Source organism: Canis lupus, chromosome 10, assembly GCF_011100685.1.
Source record: "Canis lupus familiaris isolate Mischka breed German Shepherd chromosome 10, alternate assembly UU_Cfam_GSD_1.0, whole genome shotgun sequence".
Classification (NCBI taxonomy): domain Eukaryota; kingdom Metazoa; phylum Chordata; class Mammalia; order Carnivora; family Canidae; genus Canis; species Canis lupus.
The window spans coordinates 30,836,458-30,859,019 of record NC_049231.1 but is presented as its reverse complement, the minus strand read 5'-3'; the positions used below and the strand labels follow the sequence as shown (position 1 = coordinate 30,859,019).

General features: G+C 41.4%; 1 long non-coding RNA gene across 2 annotated transcripts; it reads right to left on the bottom strand.

Moving 5' to 3' along the window:
* Positions 1–2,191: 2,191 nt before the first annotated feature.
* LOC111097836 lies at positions 2,192–7,147 on the bottom strand. 2 transcript variants are annotated; one of them, XR_005365181.1, is made up of 4 exons: positions 7,029–7,147; positions 6,285–6,399; positions 3,787–4,004; positions 2,192–2,733 (listed from the first exon to the last, which is right to left on the bottom strand). It is a non-coding gene; the product is annotated as an uncharacterized LOC111097836 (long non-coding RNA). The 2 variants fall into 2 exon arrangements; XR_005365182.1 differs by lacking the exon at positions 6,285–6,399 and adding an exon at positions 5,440–5,534 and having other exon boundaries at positions 7,029–7,069.
* Between the last annotated feature and the right edge of the window lie 15,415 nt (positions 7,148–22,562).

Below are 22,562 nucleotides of genomic sequence, written 5' to 3'. Positions count from 1 at the left end.
TGGCTGCTCAGTTATATGTCCTGGATGCCTTTGGAATTAAACCAAAAATTTGCCTGATACCCACAAATGACATGTTGCCTGTTGGGGGTTACCTTCTCTCTGAATGACAAATAAATATACCCTCAAAAACATTTTGGCCAATTCTCCCAATTTTCTGTATTCTGCCAACACTATGACAGCTTTCTAGCAGCTAGACATGGACGTAGCAAAGTCTGAAATTTAGGGTAACAAAGTAGGACATCTCAAAATCAGGCATTTCTGAATTAATAACCTATTTTGGGTGATGGTTTTTTTATGGTGACATCTCTAAGCTAATATCATACTTTTTATATTAAAGCAGTCTTTGGGGAAAGCTGAACATGCACATTTTGTACAGACTAATACAACCCTTAGCCTTGAAGTTCCCAAGGAACAGGGAAAACACAAGAAACCCCATGATGATGATGGAGCACGAATTTAGGGAGAGTTCAGGGTGCTATATGTGGGGGTGTGGCTAGATGTTCCTGGTTATTTCATAAGACCAAAGAAGGTGAGAGGTGGCTCAGAGAGCTAAATTAATTTCATTTGAGCCAGGGGGTAGGGTGGGAATGGAGCATCTCCTGATGCTGAAGGAAGGACTGGTCCTAATATCCAAGTTCTCTACCCACAGTGACCAGTACTCAGATTTTTCAACAAATGGGTGGTGTGTAGCTTCAGTAATTTTTGTTTTTTAAAAGATTTTTAAATTTTATTTATTTATTTATTTATTTATTTATTTATTTATTTATTTAGAAGGCACAGAGAGAGGGAGAATCTCAAGCAGCCTCTATACTGAGTATAACATGGGGCTCAATCCCATGACCCTAAGATCACAACCTGAGCCCAAATCAAAAGTCAGATGCTTAACTGACTGAGCTACCCAGGCACCCCTAACTATGGCCTAACACATGTCCAAGCAGGCTGTTGCTTTCTAGGAGGTCCATGGCTGGTAGTCAATGCCCTGGCACAAAGTGGGGCTCAAGAGTAGAGTTGTTTGTTCTTCAAAGACAAGGGTTTAATTCATCTCAGCATCCCCAGGGAATGTTTGTGAACAGACAAATAGATGAATGGCAAGGGACATGGTGCATAACAGGCTATGCTCCAGTCATAGGTTGGAAGTGCAATAGCTGGCATATTATTGGAATAGAAGCTGGTTACAGGGACAAAGGGTGGCTGTTGTATTCAATATCAGGATGCTCCATGGGGACTATAGCTTAAGAATAGGACTAGAACCCAGATAGTCAACAGAAGAAACTCAGATTCAGATGTACAGCAAAATGGCTTGATGCCAAGTCTCTGACTACAGCTCCCAGAGGGCTTCTGAGACATAGGTTGCAGGTGTACCTCAAGAGGCTGCAGCCATGGGCAAGAAGGCAGGGTCCCTAAGGCTGGGGTGACCCTCACCAGGGATGAAGGGCAAGCTTCTGGTTGGTGCTGGGATATATCCCCTGGACCTCCCATGATCCAGCAACTGAAGAAGTAATTCCTGGCACAGCAGGTCGGGATCTGTTCTGGGGGGAAGGGAAGGCTGTGCCACACAGGTTATTCTAGGTTTTGAATCTCATCCTTGGGTGTATTCATCCCCAAGGTAAAGCCAACCACAGGATCAGCAGTGGATTGAGGGTGTGTGAGAGATATTTTTTAAAAGTTTTATGGGTGGGGATGCCTGGGTGACTCAGTGGTTGAGCATCTGCATTCAGCTCGGGGCTTGATCTTAGGGTCATGGCATCGAGTCCCATATCAGGCTCCCAGCAGGGAGCCTGCTTCTCCCTCTGCCTGTGTCTCTGCCTCTTTCTCTCTCTTTCATGAAACAATAAATAAAATCTTTAAAAAAAATTTTATGGGTGTTTGGTAAATTGAGACCAGCTACCCAGTCTTTATTCTCCCGACACTCTGAATCTCCAGAACTGTCCAACAGAGAGCATCTCTGTGGACTCAGAGTCATTGGAAAAACTTCATGTACTGACCACCACAGGCCCTTTGTTTCTTAGAGCTAGCTTCTTGTCACCTTAGAACTCAAAGGAAACAGATTTGTATCTTGGACCAACCAGAATGTGTTGGAACTAATTTCCAGAATTAATCCTGGAAAGCATTTCCTGTATGGAGTAACAAAACAAACAGGGTAGGAACTCCATTTGCTTTTATTTTTGTTTTTATTTTCCCTTCTTCTGGTTATAGGCTCACTTCTCACCGTATCCTGCTCATTTACCTTTGCAGTTGGACACATGGCTCTATCGAGGTCAATGAGATCTTCTCTCAAAGGAATGCGTGGTGCTAGAATGAATCTGATTCAGTCTCCCTGGGAAGTACTGTGTCTCTGTTCCTGAAATGCTCTGAGTTGCCCTGCTTCCTGTCCAATTGTTCAGTTCTCTCTGATTTGCTGAGTGACCTCATTGTCCTTCTACTAAAGGTCCCTTCCTTATTTCTGTTACTCACATTCTGAGAATCCTAATACACCCAAGATAGTAAGGAAAATATTTTGCAAGAGAAAGACGCAAGTATACAATCATTAAAAACCACATGGACAGTTATTTTACACCGGTGTAGACGAGTCAGTAGTTTTGTTAGTTGGATTTGAACTTCAGAGATTATGGAAATAAGTATTTCTGCATCCCAAATACTGTCGGCTGAACATTCCTTAAATATAGTTATACTTAAAATTAGCTTGACTTCTATGCTGTGTTGCCATTGTCTTTTTGTCACTTTGGCAGAAACCTTAGGAAAAAAGAACGAAATTGGGGTATTATTGAAGGGCTGAACGTTGATAGACAGAGTCACAATGAGCCAGCCCATGTCTGACATCTTTTCAGGGAGCTCTAGTTGTATAGTAATTCATTCCCTGCAGAACAATTTACTTCAAGCTTTTCTCTTATCCTCAGAAGAATTTGCAGGTGACGAACACCTTCTGAGCTAACTCTAGGGGCTTAAATCAGAAAAATAAAAAATAAAATCCTAGGAACAGCAGCAGGAAAAATTAGCAAGGACGGCTAACTCAAGTTTACAAAACAGTGAATGGAGAAACCAGCAGTTTTAAGATGCCGATCATTTATTTTGACAGGTGTAGTTTATCTCTGCTCATTTATAATAATTATACATTGTGGAGACTCATTATCCTGCCCCCCTGTCTCAGTGCTGAGAGCAGTTAAAAGTAAATTTGGCGCGTCTGTGGGGGGAGTGAGATAATGGGTGTTAATGACCAAATGGGAAATCTATACTTGAGCCACTTACTGTGAGGGTGGCACACGGATCCTTGAAAGGGTGCTGTCAGGCTTTGAAATAACAGTTCTAAAACTCTTGATTTTTTTTCTCCCATTAATGCGTGTTCCTATTGCTTATTACCCTCTTCTCTCCTAAGAAGACAATCTTTTGGACTCAGAGTTCAGAATGGTAATGATTTTTGGACAAGATCAATATAGATGTTTTGGAAGATCCTGGGATGTTTATTATTTTGGGTGGGGAATTTGAGGATTTATTTGGGGATAACTTTGGTTAATCTCATGGATCCTGGAGTCAGGGAGGTTTCCAGGTTCTGCTAACTACTAAATGTGTTACTGCAACTTAGTTTTGCTGTCAGTAACATGAGGATGATGATAGTAGGCACCCCAAAGTTTTATTAGCAGGATTTAATTAGTTAATATAAGTAAAAGTGCTTAGGGCAGGGCTTGTCACATACTAAATACTATGTGTATCTCTTCCTCTTCTCCTTCTCCTCCTCCCCCACCTCCCCCTTCTCCTTCTTTATAAAAGGGAAGTACTAACAGTACCTACCTCGTAGACTATGCTGTGGGGATTAAATCATATGGCTCTCTCAATAAAAATTAGTTATTTCTAGTACCCATTCTGAGTTTATAATATTAAAATTTTGAAAAAAAATAAGATTTTGAGCTCAGGATTGCCTTAGAACTGAAACTTCACATTATGACATACAGCATGTCGTCCAGTTTTGCTCAGCGAGCATATTCTGAGTGTCCAGTCTTGGCCAAGTCCTGGGAATGAAAAGATCGATTAGACTAGAACCCTCACCCCTGGAAAGTGAAGGGAAACATAAAGCAAACATATTGAAAATATTATGCATTGCGTTTTTGAGGAAGACTTGCTCGAAAGGCTGTTCTCTGAGACTCCTTGGAACCACTCAAATATCTGCATCTCTCTTCACCTTTCACCTGAATCCTTCATCCTATAAATGAGGTCAATGCCTTCCCACTTCATACAGATGAAGAGTACTCTGTTTTCTCTTGGACATATGCTCTGGGGGTTTGCTTTCAAGTTCATTGATTCGGGACTGCCATTTGCCCATAAGGTGCCTTTGTTCAAATTAGTCAATGGTGCTCCTTGTTCTGGGCATCCTGGTGCCAAACTTGCTCAACTCTTGAGTGGCAGCCTGGGCTCTCCACTTTCTAACTTCCTCTGTTGACATCTCAACTTTGGATAGCTCTACAAACTGAGTACCCTAACACTCCCAAGCCTTTCTGGCCTATCTTTTGAAACGTCAGTGCTTAAGAACCACCTCTGCTCTAGGGAAGCTTTTTAAAAACATAAATTTTACCTTTTAAAAAAATTTTTTTAAGAGCCAGAGCAAGAAGTGAGTTGTTAGGGAAAGGTGTGGCAAAGAGGCTACATATGGAGACTGTGGCATGTAACTTATGTGGCCACTAGCTTCCTCCACCTGTGCTTATGGGATAGGGTCACTTTGCACTCGTGCCCAAATTACAGTGACTCTGAAATTCTCCAGCCCATATCTTCTCATGCAGGAATGTAGGCCATTGGGATAAACCCTCTTCTGCTCCAGCTCCCATCAGTCTGCTCTACCACACTGCAATCTGCTGGGAGGTTCCCTACAGTTGTCACTGCTGAGGACATGCCCCTTGTGAGGATACCAAGGCTCATGCAGGGCAGGGCCACTCAGTCCTTTCCAAACTGCCAGGACTTGGGTGTCAGCTTCTGTGCAGAGGTGGGAGAGACATGTCATGATGTAACCCACCAGAGTAAGGAGGCCACCAGAAATCTCTGGGCGCTTGGCAAGACCATTACAATCTATTTCTCATAACGAACTATTGACTAAGCTAAACTCTAAAGGGACCCCATAATGAAAATTAATAGCTCACCTTCTCCAAGACCTCAGCACTGATCCCATTATGCGTTCCATGCCTTGTTACCTCAGTACCCATAACACTCCCAAGCCTTTCTGGCCAGTCCCTTGGACACACCCCACATTGTCCTCCACATCACGAACTTGACCCAATTTCCCATTCATTTCCTGGTCCCTTTCACTCTTACCTCCTGTGTTCCAAAAAAAGAAAAAAGAAAACATCTATACCTGTCACCCCCTTTTTTGTGTGTCCCCCTCTTCTCATTGCTAAAACTCCCCTGAGAACACCACCTTCTGGGTGGTGGCCCTCTAGTGTTGGTTGTAATTCTCACCTGCAAGGATTACCAGGCTAGAGGACAAGAAATATGTCCTTGGGGCTTCTCATTGTCTCTTTCAGACCCACTGTCCCTCCATTCTGAAGTTACAGCTGTGAACCAAAGCAGATATGATCCTTACCTTGGCAACAAACAATAAATACCTATGAAACATGTTGACTGGCCATAAATATGATAGAAAAATAAAGTGCAGGAATGGGGGAGAAGCAGTGATGCTAGGACTTAGTTCACTGCCCATCACATACACTCTCTCCTATGTGGCTATCCGAGGGACAATGTGCAAAGTCTTCAAGGACAACATCTAGCTAAAAGGTCCATCCATCTGACATCCAGACCTCTATCCTGCACTCCCATACTCTTCTCACTTTATTCCTCCACCAAATTCCAAGCATCTTGTCACATGAAGTTCCCCCTGACGTTGTCATTGGCAATAGCTGAACCATCTTCCAATTCTTGATTAAGCATCTTACTCTTTGACCACCAGTTTCTGCTTTTTCAGCTTGTTTATGTGAGTAGTGCCCCCACCCCCTCTCCACAAACAGACTTTTCTCACCTCATTAAGACCTCCACTGACCCTAACACCATTTTACTTTTATCTCTTCTCTTTTAACTCAGCCTAGATAACATGGTCCACCTCTGCAATCAGTAGCTTCTATGAGTCTCCACTGCCCAACCAGCACAGTAGACCCCAACATAGCTTTCCTCTGCCTCTTAGCCCAAGTAGCAGAACCTGGATGCACATCTCTGCTGATGGACCTCACTTCAAATTATGATCAGTCACAGGTAGACTTTGGCACTGCCTGGCTGTTCAGTGGGACTGCACTGATCCCTTACTCTCTTACCTGTAGGGCTACTGTGTCATCATATCTCATCCCTCCCCACACTTCCAGTTCTGCTCCAGCCTCATCACTCAGCAGATGCCTCCATCTCTTCTTTCATTGCCATTAATGATGGAATCTGGAGGAAGAGAGCTGCATCTACCCGACCTACCCATCAATCTTCATCGCTTTCCCTTTTCCTGCCTTCCCTCTGTGGAGAATTGGTCCTGTTCCTGGGTCAGGCCAGTCCCTGGGGTTGTGATTGGACCTCATTCTGTCCTATTAGTGACAAACTGCTGCTTTTTCAATGATCCCATCTATTTCTTGTACCAACAGCTTCTTCCTTTGTATGACGCATTCCCATCAGCTTATAAGCATGTGGGAAATACTTGTGATGTTTAAGCAAAACTAAACAAGCCATCCTTGGGCTTCATTTCCCATCTCAGGCCTAAGTAATTTCTTTGCTCTTCTTTGAAGTGAGACTTAAAAAAACTTTGTCTATACATGCTGTCTCCAAGCCCCTCAACCCAGCCAGTATAAATCTCTGTCTTTCAACCTTCTTCATTTAGGTTCTCCCCTCCACTCACTGTAGTGAGACTGTTCTTTTCTATGTTACCAAAGACTTCCTGAAAGTCCATGGTCAATTTTTTATCTTTATCTCACTTAGCCTCTTAGGAGCCCTGGACACAGTGGACCTTTCTTTTCTCCCACAAAGCCCTTTCTTTTCTTGGCTTCTGAGCCACCCCACTCCTCCTGTTTTTCTCTTACCCACTGGCTGCTCCTTCTCCACTTCCATTGTGGGCCTTTCCTCCTCTTCCTGATTCTACATGTGTTGGAATCCCCCAGCACACAGTTCTGTTTATTCTCATTTCCTCTGTGAACTCACCTTGCTGCATAGAATTAAGTGTCATCTACATTCTTGAGGCTTCCAGTTTTGTTTCTCTACTCTTACCTCTTCCCTGAGTTCCGGAACTGTATGTCCAGTTATTTATTTTGGATTCATTGAAAGAGGTGAATGTCTACATGGCAATAGCAGGCCTCTTGATTCTATCTCCCAATCCTCTTCTGTCCCATCAGTAAGTGGCACCGCCACGCACCCAGCTTGAATCCTGACTTTCCGTAGTCCGGATTCAATCCAATAACAAACCCCAGACAGGTCACTTCTCACCACCTCATCCATTACCATTCTAATCCAGGGTGCCAGTGTCCCTGGTAGTCTGGTAAAACAGTTCCGACTGACACCCCACCCACTCTTGACACCTGCATCGAATTCTCCACAACGGCTGGAAGGATCTTTAAAAGCCATAAATCAATTCATGGTGCTTTCTTGCTAAAAACCTTCTAATGGTTCCCCAGGGGACTCAGAATAAAATTCCAAACTCTTTACAATGGGTTCAAGGGCTGATATAAATAATCCCTGGTTATCTCTTCAAATCCATCTTCTACCACTTGATGCCTGGGATGATAGTTCCTCAAACCTTTTGCTCAGTTTGCTTTTCCACTTTCTTTGTCTTTATTCAAAAGTGATCTCTTCAGATAGGCCTTCCTTGCCCACTGTTTGAAACAGTCTTCCTGTTACTCTTAGTCTCTCTAAATTGTTTATTTTTTATTAAATTTTAAAATCTTAATTCAAGTATTGTTAATATAGTGCATTATGTTAGTTCCAGGCATACAATATAGTGATTCAACCATTTTGTACATTCGTTACTCACAGCAAGTGTATTCCTGAATCCCCATCACCTACTTTACCCATCCCCCCCTCCCCACTTCTCCTCTGGTAACCATCAGTTTGTTCTACGTAGTTAAGAGTCTGTTTCTTGGTTTGTCTTTTTCTCTATCTTTTTTTGGTTCTGTTTCCTTTGTTCATTTGTTTCGTTTAATTCCACATGATGAATAGATATAGAAGAGGTAGTATATATAAACAATAGAAAAGTTTTCAGCCATAAAAAAGAATGAAATCTTGCCATTTGCAACAACATGAGTGGAGCTAGAAAATATTATGCTAAGTGAAATAAGTCAGAGAAGACAAATACCATATGATTTCACTCATATGTGGAGTATAACTTGTTAATTTTTACAGCATTTATACTAAAACTTTTTAATTAAATCTGTATATAATTCATAACATTACATATTATGTATGTTATAATTATATCTTATCTATGTCATATATAATATTCATAATATTATATTTATATGTTAATAATATTAACAGAATAAATAAGAAAAGCCACATGGTGCAAAACCACATCTGACGAAAGTCAATACCTAGTCATGATAAAATCTGCAAACCAAGAATAAAAGGGAACTTCTTCAGTATGTTAAAGGACATCTATAAAGAATTTATAAACAGTATCATAATTAATAGTGAAATATTGAATTCTTTCACCCAAGAGTAAGAATAAGGCAAGGATGTCCACTGTCACCACACTTTTTAATAGTGCACAAGACATCTTAGCTTTTGTCATAAGACAAGATAAAGAAAAGGCATAAGGATCAGAAAGGAAAAAGTAAAACTGTCTCTACTTGCAGATGTCTTGGTTATTTACATAGAAAAGTCTAAGCAATCTACAAAACAATGACTAGAAATAATAAGTGAATTTAATGAGGTTGCATGATACAAGGTTAATATAAAAAATCAACTGTGTTGTATATGTTGGCAGTAAACAATTAGAAAATGAAATGTAAAAATTCTATTTTTACTAGTTGCAAAAACCACAAAATACTTAGAACTAAATATGACAAAATCAAGATCTGTACACGAGAAATTACAAAACATTGCTGAGAGAAATAAAAATAGCTAAATAGAAACATATACCATGTTCAAGGGTTAGAAGACTAAAATATACATATTTTTGCTTATATGTATATTGCCTGCTCCTCCAACTAGAATGTAAGCTTTATGAGATCAGGAGTTCTTTACTATTTCATTCCTTGATGTATCTTCAGTGTCTATCAACAGTGTGGGGCACATAGTAGTTGCTTATTAAATATTTGTTGAATGAATGAAAATACGAGGCTCTAAAGCAGTTTTGATTTTGCTCAGTCTCACATAGTTTCTCACGAAAACAATCCTGTCTTATTCCTCTAGCCATAACGACCAAAACTGGCTCCCATGACCTGCCAGATGGAGAATATCCACTTTGTAATCTCAATCCCCTCTTGTGTCTCCAGCCTCCAGCAAGAATTCTGATCTCTACCACTCATCTCTGAACAGAAGCTCCTGGAGGAAATGGAATGCACCACCTCTCTCTCTGCCAGCCAAAACACCTCATCAGAGCAGACACCGTCTGCCAGGTGCAGAGAGGAATAGACTCAGGTCTTGCAGCAGCGTTGGGTAGGGCTGGACAGTTATCCTAAAACAGTGAGGAGCCAAAATACCTGGCCATGAAGAGGGAAGTTAAATTCTGTAATGCTTCCCAAGGGGAGGGTGCAGATTAGAGCTGAGGGACAAAACCAAGGGAAAAGTCAGAAACTGGATAGACTGTTGGAAAAAAGAACACAGGACTCCTGGGGAGCAGAATATTGCTTATTCGATTGAAAACTCCAAAGGATGTGAATTCAGATACGGTTTTAAAACCCAGTTGTATGCCTGGATTCTGCTTTCTCTGAGGCTTTCTTTCTCGATTTAATAGGATTTTTAATACCTGACATGCCTACCTTGTAGGATCATTGTGATTATCAAGTAAGTACCATGGAAAGATTTTTGTTATTTATTAGTCAAGACTTACATTATCAAAGTTCAGAAGAGTTCTCAGGTTTAATTTTTCATGGTTCATTATTTAATTTGAAGTGAATTCCCATAATATAAGACCTTTCCATACTCCAATATAAATTTAAAAATTCATTTTGTGGTGAAATATATGATTGTAGGGAAGACAATTCATACCTGCAATAGTGTGCAGAACTCTTAGTGACAGTGTCATCTTCTTATAGAGTTGAAAAATATCTCTTTCACACTTGGTCTTGCTTTCTGGCTACATTATCTCCTTCAGAGGGCTCTTTTATAAACTATCCAAGAGAAAAGCATCCAATACACATAGAATTCCAACAAAAGACCATCCAATATCTGGAACAAAGACAGTATTAACTCAAAATAATTACATAAACCCCTTTAAAAACTTCAACATCAGGTTCACATTTAGCCACAGTATTCAGTAGTTGGACCATGTTCAGCCTGTTTTTTTAATGAAATCTCCTTAGTAAATTCAATTATTACTATTTTTTAAAGTGGGTCCTCTTGGTATGATAACAAGCACAAAATAACTAGAAAACATCATTAGAACTAACTATACAATGTATAGAAATAGAATAGCTAATAGTGTTGAATGCCCTGCTATTTATTACATAGGAGAGCTGGAAGTAGGTCAAATCAATGACAAGAAATGTCACATCACTCCAGAGCTTCACAGATAGGCATGTGCATTTCACGACATCTCTTATCTTCTTCCTTGAACATTTGCTTCTCATCGTTGTTTTTCTTAGCAAACTTGCTTGACTTTAGATTGATCTGTGCCCTTGTCTGCAGTCGTAAAAGACAATTCACCGATATGATTTCCCATGAACTGGTAGAGAAGTGAGACCAAGACATACGAGTGAAGGGAAGAGCATGTTTCTGACTCATCTAGATTGTAAATGATATGAATCACAAGCCATGTGGCCGAGGCCTCAGAGCTAGGAAATGGCCAAGCTGGGGTTTTAGCTCAAACCTAAACATTGTCCTTTTCTACAGAAACAGCACTGTCTCTTGTGAGAAGAATCATATAACGCTTATAAAGAAATGGATGGAAACTAGTGACAATCAGAAAGGTTACAAAAAAGCCACTTCATACAATGGTTTGAAATATTCTGTCCCCATTTGATATAGGGTTTTGTGATGGTCTTCATGACCTATCACGTCAGCGACAAAAATAACCATTGGCCCAATTGCTCAGAGCTTGAAATAAATCAGAGAAAGGCAATCAATCAGTCAAATATTTTTCAAGTGTCTTCTGTTTGCTCAACATTATGCTAGACTCTGTGGGAAATGACAGCTCACACATCAAAGTTCTTTGGCAAGCAAGAAGTGAATATGAAATAGAATTATCAGAGAAATATGACATGAGCTGGTCTGGCTTCAAGGAACCTAAATCGTAATGTGGGGGTGGGGTTTCAAATAACAGTAGATCCTCATTATCATAAACAGCACAGAAAATGTATTTCATTGGTGATTAGACCAGGGCCAGGCAAACCTTTTCTGGGAAGGGCCAGAGAGTAAATGTTCTAGGCTGTGTAGGTTATAGAGTCTCTCAGCTGTTGAGGTTGAAAGCAGCCACAGAGGATAAAGGAAGGAGCATGGCTAATAAAACTTTATTTACAAACATAGGTGGCCGAACCTTTTTTCATCCACTGGTAGTACTTTGCTAATTCCTCGTTTAGACTGAACATGAGAGAAGGCTGCAGAAGAAGTGATCCGTGTGGAACAGTCAGAGAGGTCTGAGTTATGAACAGCTGTTATTCAAGGCTGACCCTCTGCTGGGCACTCTGGGTCACAGCTCTCTGAATTTTGAGACCCTCCCCGCCAAAGCAAATTGCTTTGGGTTACATGATTTAGTAATAATTTGGCCTATGCTTAAATCTGTGTCCATCTGATCTCAATTCTCTACTCTCTAGCCATAATAAATTACCACTGCAGGCAGACCTGCCCATTTCCCCTCTCACTGTATACCTTAGAGAACAGGGATTTGAGCTATTAATAACAGGATGACCCTGGTGCACAATCCAGAGGTCAAAACTCATGCAGAATACTTGGAGAATTGGTTCTTACACTTTGCTGCACATTATTCTCTCCTGGGAGCTTTAAAAGATCCTGATGCCCAGATCACATCCCATACTGATTAAACCAGAGTCTCTAGGGGTGAGACCCAGGCCCTCAGTCTTTTAAAAATGTTTCCAGGTAATTCCAAAGTCCAGCTGAGTTTGAGAACTGCTGCTCTGAAGCACAATGTCATCTATGTGTGTCATATGTAAATAACCCTTGGAGTTGTGGAAGGTAATGGTCACTGGATAAACACACATTATTAATTAAATAACTCACTAAATATTTATAGAACACCTTCACAAGACCAGCTACTATTATAGGACGTGAAGAAACAGTAATAGAATAGGCTAGTGAAGCATCAGAAAGCTGTCCTTGATTATGTCAAACTATTGTATTTCTCAAATTTTCTGTATTTCCTTCCTGTCTCTGCTAGTATTTAACAAAGGCTTTTGAAAATTCCAGCCTCTCTCCTCTTTGCTGGTGATGCACACTGCCCTTTGAATAGTAGCACAGCTAACCCACATCCCACTTATAGTAACAATATAGGTAACATTTGTTGAACGTCTGTCTCTCTGCAAGGGTATACCAATGTGGTGTCCCAACTCTGAGAATCATGTTTACTGTGCTTGTCCCTGGTTTACACATGTTTAAACACTTATGGTGAGTTTGTTGCCCAAGGTCACCTGGAGAGGAAGGGCAAAAGTAGGATCTGACCAGGTCTGCTTGATTTTATAACCTAGGTGCTCAACCACTAGAAAGTACTGCCTGGGTTACCACCTGGATAAGGATAAGTGTTGGCTATCTATTGAAATGACAAATGAGCAAATGAGAGAAAAACCTTTGCTTTTAGACAGACCATTAATTAAGAAGGAAAACTGTTCCCTGGGCATGATGTAGGGATGACGATGGAAGATAAGAAAAAATAAAAAAGAACTGAAGAATACCTTTGCTTGGCAACCACTTGCCCACCTGGAAGGTTTCATTTAGAACTTTTCTTTATTCAAATTCCTCAATCTGCATTTTGGATGGAGTAGCAAGGCTGTTTTATCAGAAGAAGCACCTTGGGGAATGTGCAGGGTCAGGACAGATGGGCAGGAGAGTATCTTCCTGATTCAAATGCCGTCCTTTCAGCAAGGACTTCCTTTTTCTTTCCGCGTTCTCCAGCCACCCAAGACAGAGTGAATAGTTCCCTCCTCTGAGAATGCAGAGAGCACTTTACTCCTTCCCAGAGCTCTGGTCCTCATCACAATGATTTCAAATTTCTATTATTATTTTTTATTTCTCTGCCTCTCCCATTATCCTGTAATCTCATTATAAGCAGATGCAACACTGTATTAAGTGATATTGTAACTGGTCTATCTTCAGCCTAGCATGGGGCCAGGTGCTGAGTAGGTGGTCAGTTAAAGTCTGCTCTGTAGCTCAAAGGCTACATTTTGATTGTCTAATAATAACAGCTTACAGTTTTTGAGTGCCAACTATATGCCAGGTATTGTGATATGCAAGTTAAAGACTTTATGTAGTTCCTTCATCCTTATAATGAGTGTGCAATGTTTCATATCATTATTCCAATGAGGGTGGGCACTCAACATTTTGGTGCCCAGTTTCCCTTTCCTGAAATAGCCCAACACACATGGTCATGGTGGAGATAGCACCTGCTCCACTGATGGAGCCTGAGGAGACCTCTTTTATTCCAGCAGAGCCGATGATAGCATCACAATGGAGGTCTATGAATCTGGAGCAGGTGACCTAAAGACATGAGGCCAATGGGAGGGCGTATTCGTGCCAGCAGCATTGATGGTCGCTAACCACACCCTTGCTGCTGCATGGTCTTTCTGTGGTTTTTGCCCTGGCACCTGGAACCTTCCCAAACTTAATAGTTTTCCAAACTAGTCTTCTAGTTTCATTGACTGCCTAAGTGTCCTGAGTATTTCCAATGAATTTCTCTTGTGGTTAAGATTGCCGGATCCAGGGGCAGCCCAGGTGGCGCAGTGGTTTAGTGCCGCCTGCAGCTCAGGGTGTGATCTTGGAGACCTGGGATCGAGTCCCACATCAGGCTCCTTGCATGGAGCCTGCTTCTCTCTCTGCCTGTGTCTCTGCCTCTCTCTCTCTCTCTGTGTGCGTGTGTGTGTCTCTCATGAATAAATAAATAAGATCATTAAAAAAAAGAAAAAGATTGCCGGATCCATCCCTGGGTGGCTCAGTGGTTTAGCACCTGCCTTTGGCCCAAGGTGATCCTGGAGTCCCCGGATGGAGTCCCACATCAGGCTCCCTGTATGGAACCTGCTTCTCCCTCTGCCTGTGTCTCTGCTTCTCTATCTCCCTGTGTCTCTCATGAATAAATAAATAAAATATTAAAAAAAAAAAGATTGCCGGATCCATTTTTATTGACTACAAAATGGCCCCAGTGGACCTTACCCATTGTGAAGATAAGAGAGTAGGTTGTGTTTCCACTGTCATACAGATAACAAGGAAGAGATAGGATTCAAATGTACTTCTTTTTGATTCTAAAACCCATGCCCTTGCCATCTACTACTCAGTTTTGCACATGGAGGTGCTCAATATTTGTTTGCTGTTTATGATGCTACCAGAGTTAATGGTTTCCTTTCTTTTGAATCAACAGCTATTTAATTCTTTATTGCTCTGGTATTTTCTGTGTTTAATTACCTTAACCTGCTGCCTGACACTCAGAAAGTACTTACCTATAAGAAGGTGATTCTTTTTAAATTTATTTCCAACCTTTATTTAGTGTTTCCTATGTGACCAGCATTGTGCAGGGTGCTTTACCTGCATTATCTGCATTAAGCATCCCCTAAACCTAATGAGATACAATTATTTTCATTACCAACATTTTACAAATGAAAAAATAGGGACTCAGAAAGATTATATATCTTTTCCAAAGGTCATGCACTGATATATGTTGCATCCAGGATTCACTGAGGACTGATTCCCCAATGGATGCTTTAACCTTTAAGCTTTGTTGAATTACTAAAAATTTTTAACTTCATTTGTTTTTTATTACAGAAATGATTCACTGTAGAAAAGTAGGAAAACAAAGAGAAGTTGGAAGGAAAAATGCAAGTCATCTCTCCACCTAGAGATAGCAATATCTGTGATTTTTTTTTGGCACAGGCAGAGATAGACTTTAAACAAACAAAAAGAATCATTGTGTGCCTAATGGTGTGCCCCTCACTTGTTCACTTAGGAATATGTCTGTTGCTGTGGAGCCAATTACCCTAAGCTTAGCAGCTTAGAACAACAAGCTTACCATCTCACATAGTCTGAGGGGTAGGACCCCCAGGAATGGTTGAGCTGGTGGTTGTTGCTCAGGGCAACCCATGGGATGACAATCAGGATGGCGATGAGGGCAGCCGTGACCTGAAGGCTGGACTAGGTGGGAGAGATCTGCCTCTTGAATCATTGAATGTAATCCAATATATATTCCAGAAATCATCCATTTATGATACTTCCAGGTTGAAAGGAAACTTCGAGATCATGCCATAAATACTTAGCTTATGCCCATTTGTCATGCAGCCACTCAACAAGGCTTGGCCTGATAACTAACTTCATTTCAAAGTTAGCAAAGGTTGGCAGAAACTCCTTTTGGGACAAGTAAAATCTTGAGGAAATGGTTCTTTCTCCTTCTCCAATGAATCAATGAAGGGAGCAAAGCACTATGCAATCATATTTTACACACCACTGTGCCTATGGATTAGTTGCTTGATGGTGTTTTTAATTATTTAAATGTATTGAGAAAAAAGTACAAACTGACAGATTTTTCCTTTCTCTTGCTGGTTGCTGTCTGTTATGGGCTGTCCATTAGTCACTTGGGGTTGGTTACCTAGGAAATGGCTGGCAGACTGGAGCTTTTAGATTGATCACCAGATTTATGGCAGGAAGGTGAGTCACGTGATGTGAATTTAGTTGCTTCTAATTGGAAGACTAGAAATTGCTGAGCATTAAAAAAGAATCACCGGAACTTTCCCCCACTACTCCTTAATTTTGAAGATGAAACAAATGATCTTCTTTCAGGAAGTCACAGAGATCTAAATTTTTTTTTTTTTTTTGAGATCTAAATTTATATCCAGAGGAAGGGAGTCTAATGATTCTATGACCATCTGAGACTCCATGGTTCTAAAGAGACACTGTATTCAAGGTATGTGTGTGTGTGTGCATGTGTGTATGCCCATGATAAAAGCAAACTTAGCTATCTCTTAAGTTAATGAAAAATGAGGTGTTTCTTAACTCCTTTACAAGGAGGAGGATTAATATATGTACAGCTTCTTGAGTTCATCTGAGAAGCACCATTACTTTATCCACACAGCCTGTTGTTATTAATCTCTAGGATGGAATAGAGAGTATATTCAGTAAAACCATCTTAGTAGCTAAAGCAGCCGTTATCTGCATGAATAAAGGAATTAAAATTCATCAGAATGAAAAGAACTGATCAAATTTGGAGTTTCTTAATAAAATATGCCAGGCACTTAAAAAGAGTTTGTGGATAAAGAACATGAACATTTGCCAACTCGCAACTGTGAGCTAGGCACTTTTACTTTATATCTCATTTAATCCTAAAAAAAGAAAAAGGTAGATATTAGTATAATAATTTTTAGAATTTTGTGACACAAATATTTATTGAGCACTTAATACATCGTGTCTGTACCAAGATTCAGAGAAGATAAGTAACTAATCCAGGATTAGAATCTGTTTTTGTTCTGCTCCAATGGCCATGCATTTCCTGCTTCAGTATATTATTTTTCAGTGGAGTATTTTTGCATCACAAGGGTGGAAAATTCAATAACTAACTTGGAAGTTTTTATTGTAAGACTTTATCTAATTCGTAAAATACAGATGTGCATGCATGAACAAACGTACATTCCCTTAGTCCTGAGACTTTTTCTAGTAGGCCCAAATCACCTTGAAAATTATCTTCTATCTTGAATTTGCCTGCAGTAATCTAAGAATGGTTTATTAATAAAAGCAGCGAACTTGTATTAGCTATTTATACGTGGTGGGCACTGTACTTAATACATAATCTCCCTTAATCCTGACACAACTCTATGAGGGAGGAACTGTAGTTGCCCTGTAACAGATGACAGGATTAAGCATTAGATTAGTGACTTGGCCAAGGCCACACAGCTATAAGGGCTGGTTCACTTTGTTCATTTTTTTTCTGACTCCAGAGCCCATTCTCTTCATTGCCCCCATATTTTCCTCTCCTTTGAGCTTGAGCTGGTTTTCTTAGTCAGCAAGTGGCAGTGAATGCCAAAGGTTTAAAAAGAAATTGGAGGAAAATAAAAAATCCTCTTCATTAACATATTTCCCCTGCAAATGAAGACATTAACATCATTCAGTTTTATCAGAGGAACACCATGATTCAGGGTATAAAATGTGTTTCACTGCAGCCAGCTTTGAAAACCCCTGGGCTGGACAGACCGACATTTAGTATGGAATTCTCAGGTAGGTTCTTCTCCCCACGTGACATGTGCTCCCTAACATGGTATCAGAGCAGGGAGCACTCGTTGAAGTGGGACCATCTCCCGCCGTGAAGGGCTAGAAGGACAAGACATGCTGTGTGCTTGGAAGAACGCTCAGCATACAGTCAGCATCTGCATGTGCTAACACCTCATGTAATCACAGTTATTGTGTATAAATAATTCATTATGTAACAGTGATACACAAATACTGCCATAATTCCAAGTAGGATAACCACTCTTCCCCACCCCCCCAAAAAAACACCTCCTGGCTCTGAAATCCCACCATCAAAGCTTGGTTTCTTTCCCAGTAGGCTTTCATGCTGTCTAAAATGCAGCTACAGCCGGGGAGGCTTCAGGCCTGTATACCGCAGAGAAATAGAAGAGTTTCAGACAAGGCTTTGACAAAAGGGAAGGGGGGAAGGTCACAGAAGCAGAATGTCAGCGCAGGAAAGGCCTTTGGGGCTTAGAGCTTCACCTGTCACCTGACAGATGGGGAAACTGAGTCATGGAGTTAGTGGGTTACTCTTTCTTCTTTAAACAAGGGTGAGCACGCGTGTGTGCATGCACGTGTGTATGTGTGCACTTACTTGTTATATGTTTTGGGATTGTGTTCCCATCACTAACTCTGTGTAACAAATCACTCACAACAGACTGATGTAAAAACTAAGTGATGGCCATTTTGTTCAGGTCACAGATAGTGAGGGTCAGGAATTCAGGCAGGGAGCAAAGGGGATGATAGCTTGGGCCTGTTCCACAATATTGAGCACTCACTTGCAGAGACTCAGGGGGCTGGTGGTGACTCAGACCCCTGGGGCTGGGAGCATTTGGAGGTCTTGCTTGCTACTTGGGTTGGGATGACTCACCCAGAGCCCCTCTAGGTGGCTTCTCCATGTGGCATGGCCTTTCCGCAGAGTGGGGCCTGATTTCCTGGAGGCAGTGTGCCTGCAGTGAGCATTCCACGAAAGCCAGGTGGGAGCTGCATGGCCTTTTCTGACCTAGCCTTGAAGGTCACAGAGTCCATTTCTGCTGCATTCTACTGGGAATAAACAAATCAGGAGATGAGCTCAGATTTCAAGGGCAGAAGAATTAGATCCCACATCTCAGGGAGGAGGGTCAAGGTTAAATTGTAGAAGAGCAGACAAGATGGGAGAGAATGTTGCAGCCATCTTGGAAAATACAAGTTGCCGGGGGAGGAAACAGCAATTTATAGCTTTTCTACTAAGCCTTTATAATGTCTCTCTTTCATTCTCCAGGCCCCTGGTTTCCTGTCTGGGCACCTTCCTTCTGGCCCCCAGGGGACTGCAGTGAGCTCATGAACACTGGAAGCCTCCCATCCGAGCCTGGCTCCTATGAGGGGAAGGTTCCCAGAGAGGACTCTGGAGGCTTTGTCCAGCTCTTGGGAGCCCACTGGTCCTGGGGAAGCCTTGATCCACCACAGCTGACCTGCGGGAATTTATGGGAGTGAGAAGGAGCCTGCACTGGGAATGGGGGAGGCTAAAATAAAACAAAGATTTAACACTCTGGGAAGGAAATAAAACTATGGACATGTGTGTGCACCTGTGTGTGTGCATGTATGCATGTGAGCATGTGTGTGTCAGGGTTGCTGAGGCTGAGGCTGGGAGAGCGAAAACTCTCCGAGAGATGAAAAAGCACTTGGGTCAGGCTAGCAATGCCAGAGAACTCTGTAGAACAGTGAGTCTGGTGGAATGAATTTTCCCGGTCAGCCCTCCCTTGAAAACGGAAGGAAACCAGTAAGGGTTGAGGACCTACTAGGTGTCAGGTACTCCATTAGGTACCTTATATAATTTTTATTTAATTCTCTCAATGGAGTCACAAATTGGAGGTGTTGGTAGCCTCTTTTTGTACCAGAGGCAACCTGATTAAGGTCACATGATACAAAGGGCCAGAATCTAGATCATAAGATATTTCTTAGGACTCTAGGACCTATGATCCTGTCACAAAGCCAACTTCTCTAAAAGGCCTTAAAGTTTTATCTTTGCAGAAAATCTTCTGTTAAAAAATATAGAAGAGACAATAAAGGAGCTGTTATGGTTGAGGCAGGGAAGGGGGACTTGAGACCCCATGGCTGAACTTCCTTTGGACCCCAAATGACAGCCTCTGAAAGATTTGGGGAACCCAGGAGTTCCATGGGATACCATTTGAAAACCCAATAGTGTTTTCTTTCTTTTTTTTTTTTCCCCAATAGTGTTTTCATTAGCTGCCAAACAAGACATATATTTTGCCTGTAGGGTTTTTGTTCACATCTCTGAATCTACCTAGGGCCATCTCTCTCTTCATCCATCTCAATATTGTTGATCCTTCCATGCCATCTCTCCTGGAGGCCTTCCCCTGGGTTTGTTACTTTTCTGTCTCTATACTCTCTGGGACATGTAGAGTAATTCCAAGATTCACCTTATCTCTTGGTAATAATGATTCCCCAATTTATAACAGCAGTTCGCCATTTCAGAGATCTCCCTTGAGTTCCCGATTTGTGTATCTAAAATGCTACTTGACATCTCCCTATACGTGTTGAGTAGGAATGAAAATTTAACATGTCTGAAATAGAACTCTTGATTCCCCATTCTACTATCCCTCCCAAACAAGCTCACCTGTCCTTTTCCTAGTCTTCCTTGTACTACCAATGTCCTTGACCATCTTGAGATGGTTTCTGAGAACCAAGTCCCAAGGAATTAGCCAAACTTTCTTCTGATCCTGAGCATTCTTCAATATCAAGTGGCCATAATGGAGAGAACAGGTGAGGTGGGCTGCAGAGATGACAAGACTGTCAGTAATTGAAGGAGGACTTTACCACTCCCTCCTCTGCAACATGGCTCGATTCATAATGGGCAAGAGAGACTGCAGGAAAGGGGACTCTGACACAATGTTCTCTAACATACTTTGGCAGAACTTGAGTACTGGTGAGAATTCCTGACATCCTAACAGTCTGGCTCCCCTTACCCCTAGGACACATTAACGTGATTGTTGTGACTAGGTGGTCTCAGTTTGTGTAGGGACTTCCCAGTTGGATTTAACCCTCTTGATGTTGGAAGTCATTACATGGTCCTCTCATGCCTTGTGTATTGCTTCTCATCAAACATCTGAGATTGAAATGACCAAGTAGATGCCATGAACAATTGATGAAGCAAGCTGGTACATTAATACGGTTCCATATCTGAGTCTACACTGAGATTCTTAGAAGAAACTACATCTAAAAGGACTGAGAAGGATGTGAGGGTGATTTGGCTGCAACACCCATCACCCCATTAGTTGACAGAATTGATTCTGTTAATCTGGCTGGCTAGGTCATGTCCCCTTCCTCCCTCTCTGCTCCTTATGTGTCCTTCCCAAGCCTGCACTCAGTCGAAGAGGATGGCCTTCCCTGATATTGGAGGATTGTTCTTTGGTCAAGGGTATATGGGTAGCTGTGCTCCCCTGCTAGAACCTACAAATAAGCTCTTGAGGTCCATTTGTAGAAGAATGTAGGGTAGTCAGGTTTCCAAGACTCCAGACCCATCCAGATGAGGTGCTACATTTAAAAAAAAAAAGAGGACTGAGCAATTTGCACATCCAGATCTCAAATTTCTATAACTTGGTGCATTGTTTGTCCATTGGTCGTATCACAGGGAAGAGGAAAGGAACTAAAATCAGTGAGGGCATGCCCTTGGTGCTGTGATACCTAGATACATCATGTCATTTCACTCCCATGCAGTCCACTGAAGAAAGCAGGTGAGAGAGGTCCAATAAAAAGGCTTCTTCTTTTTAATTTTTATTTATTTATTTATTTATTTATTTATTTATTTATTTATTTATTTATTTATTTATTTTTATTTATTTATTTATGATAGTCACAGAGAGAGAGAGAGAGGCAGAGACATAGGCAGAGGGAGAAGCACGCTCCATGCACCGGGAGCCCGACATGGGATTCGATCCCGGGTCTCCAGGATCGCGCCCTGGGCCAAAGGCAGGCGCTAAACCGCTGCGCCACCCAGGGATCCCCTATTTTTTATTTTTTTATGATAGTCAGAGAGAGAGAGAGAGGTTGAGAGAGAGAGAGGCAGAGACATAGGCAGAGGGAGAAGCAGGCCCCATGCACCGGGATCCCGACGTGGGATTTGATCCCGGGTCTCCAGGATCGTGCTCTGGGCCAAAGGCAGGCGCCAAACCGCTGCACCACCCAGGGATCCCCCAATAAAAAGGCTTCTTAGCTAGTTAGTAAGCAGGAGGGAAATGATTTGAATTTAGATCTAGTTGATTCCAACTTTTATAGGTGAAGAATATATGTTTCAGCGAGAGCTAGCAATGTGTTCAAGTTCAAGGCTAAAATTTATACCCGGATCTGATTCTGGATCTGATTTGTGCTCTGTGTCTGTATTCCTCTGTATCACATCTCCCACCAACGCCAACTCCATCTCCAACAACAGTGGTCCTGGTTGGATGAACAGTATGATCAGTCTTGGATCCAGTTCTCCTGTCATAAGGCAGAAATCTGAGAACAAATTTCTTGCAAGGAAGTTGCTAAGCAAATCTGATGTCTCATAGGGATGTTGAAAATGGAGTATAGTTCAAAGGACTGGTAAGTGCCTACTATTATTTGTCTTAACATTTATACTTCCTCTCGTTACCTTGCTGGAAATAAATTGTGTTATTCTGAGGTACTGAAAGAAATTTTTTTTTACAGTGGAAATATCAATTTATTTCCATAATAGAAAATTGACTATGTTATTGATCAATATGTCCCATCTGCCAAGTCTTCCTTTTTTTTTTTTTTTTAAGTCTTCCTAATTATAAATTTGAAAGGTGGACCCAATAGCATTGTAACTGTCAAACATTTATTGATGGAAAGCTGTTGTTATAAGTTTTGATGTAGGTCCCTCTAATGACAGACTGGCATAGAATGAGACACCAAATTAAATATGTTTCATTTACTAGTAAAATGGTTTTGTTCAGTTTCATCTCCCAAGAGTTGATTAACCAAATGATCCTGTGAACTGTTCACTCTTTAAGAGGCATTGGACTTTACCAAGTGCC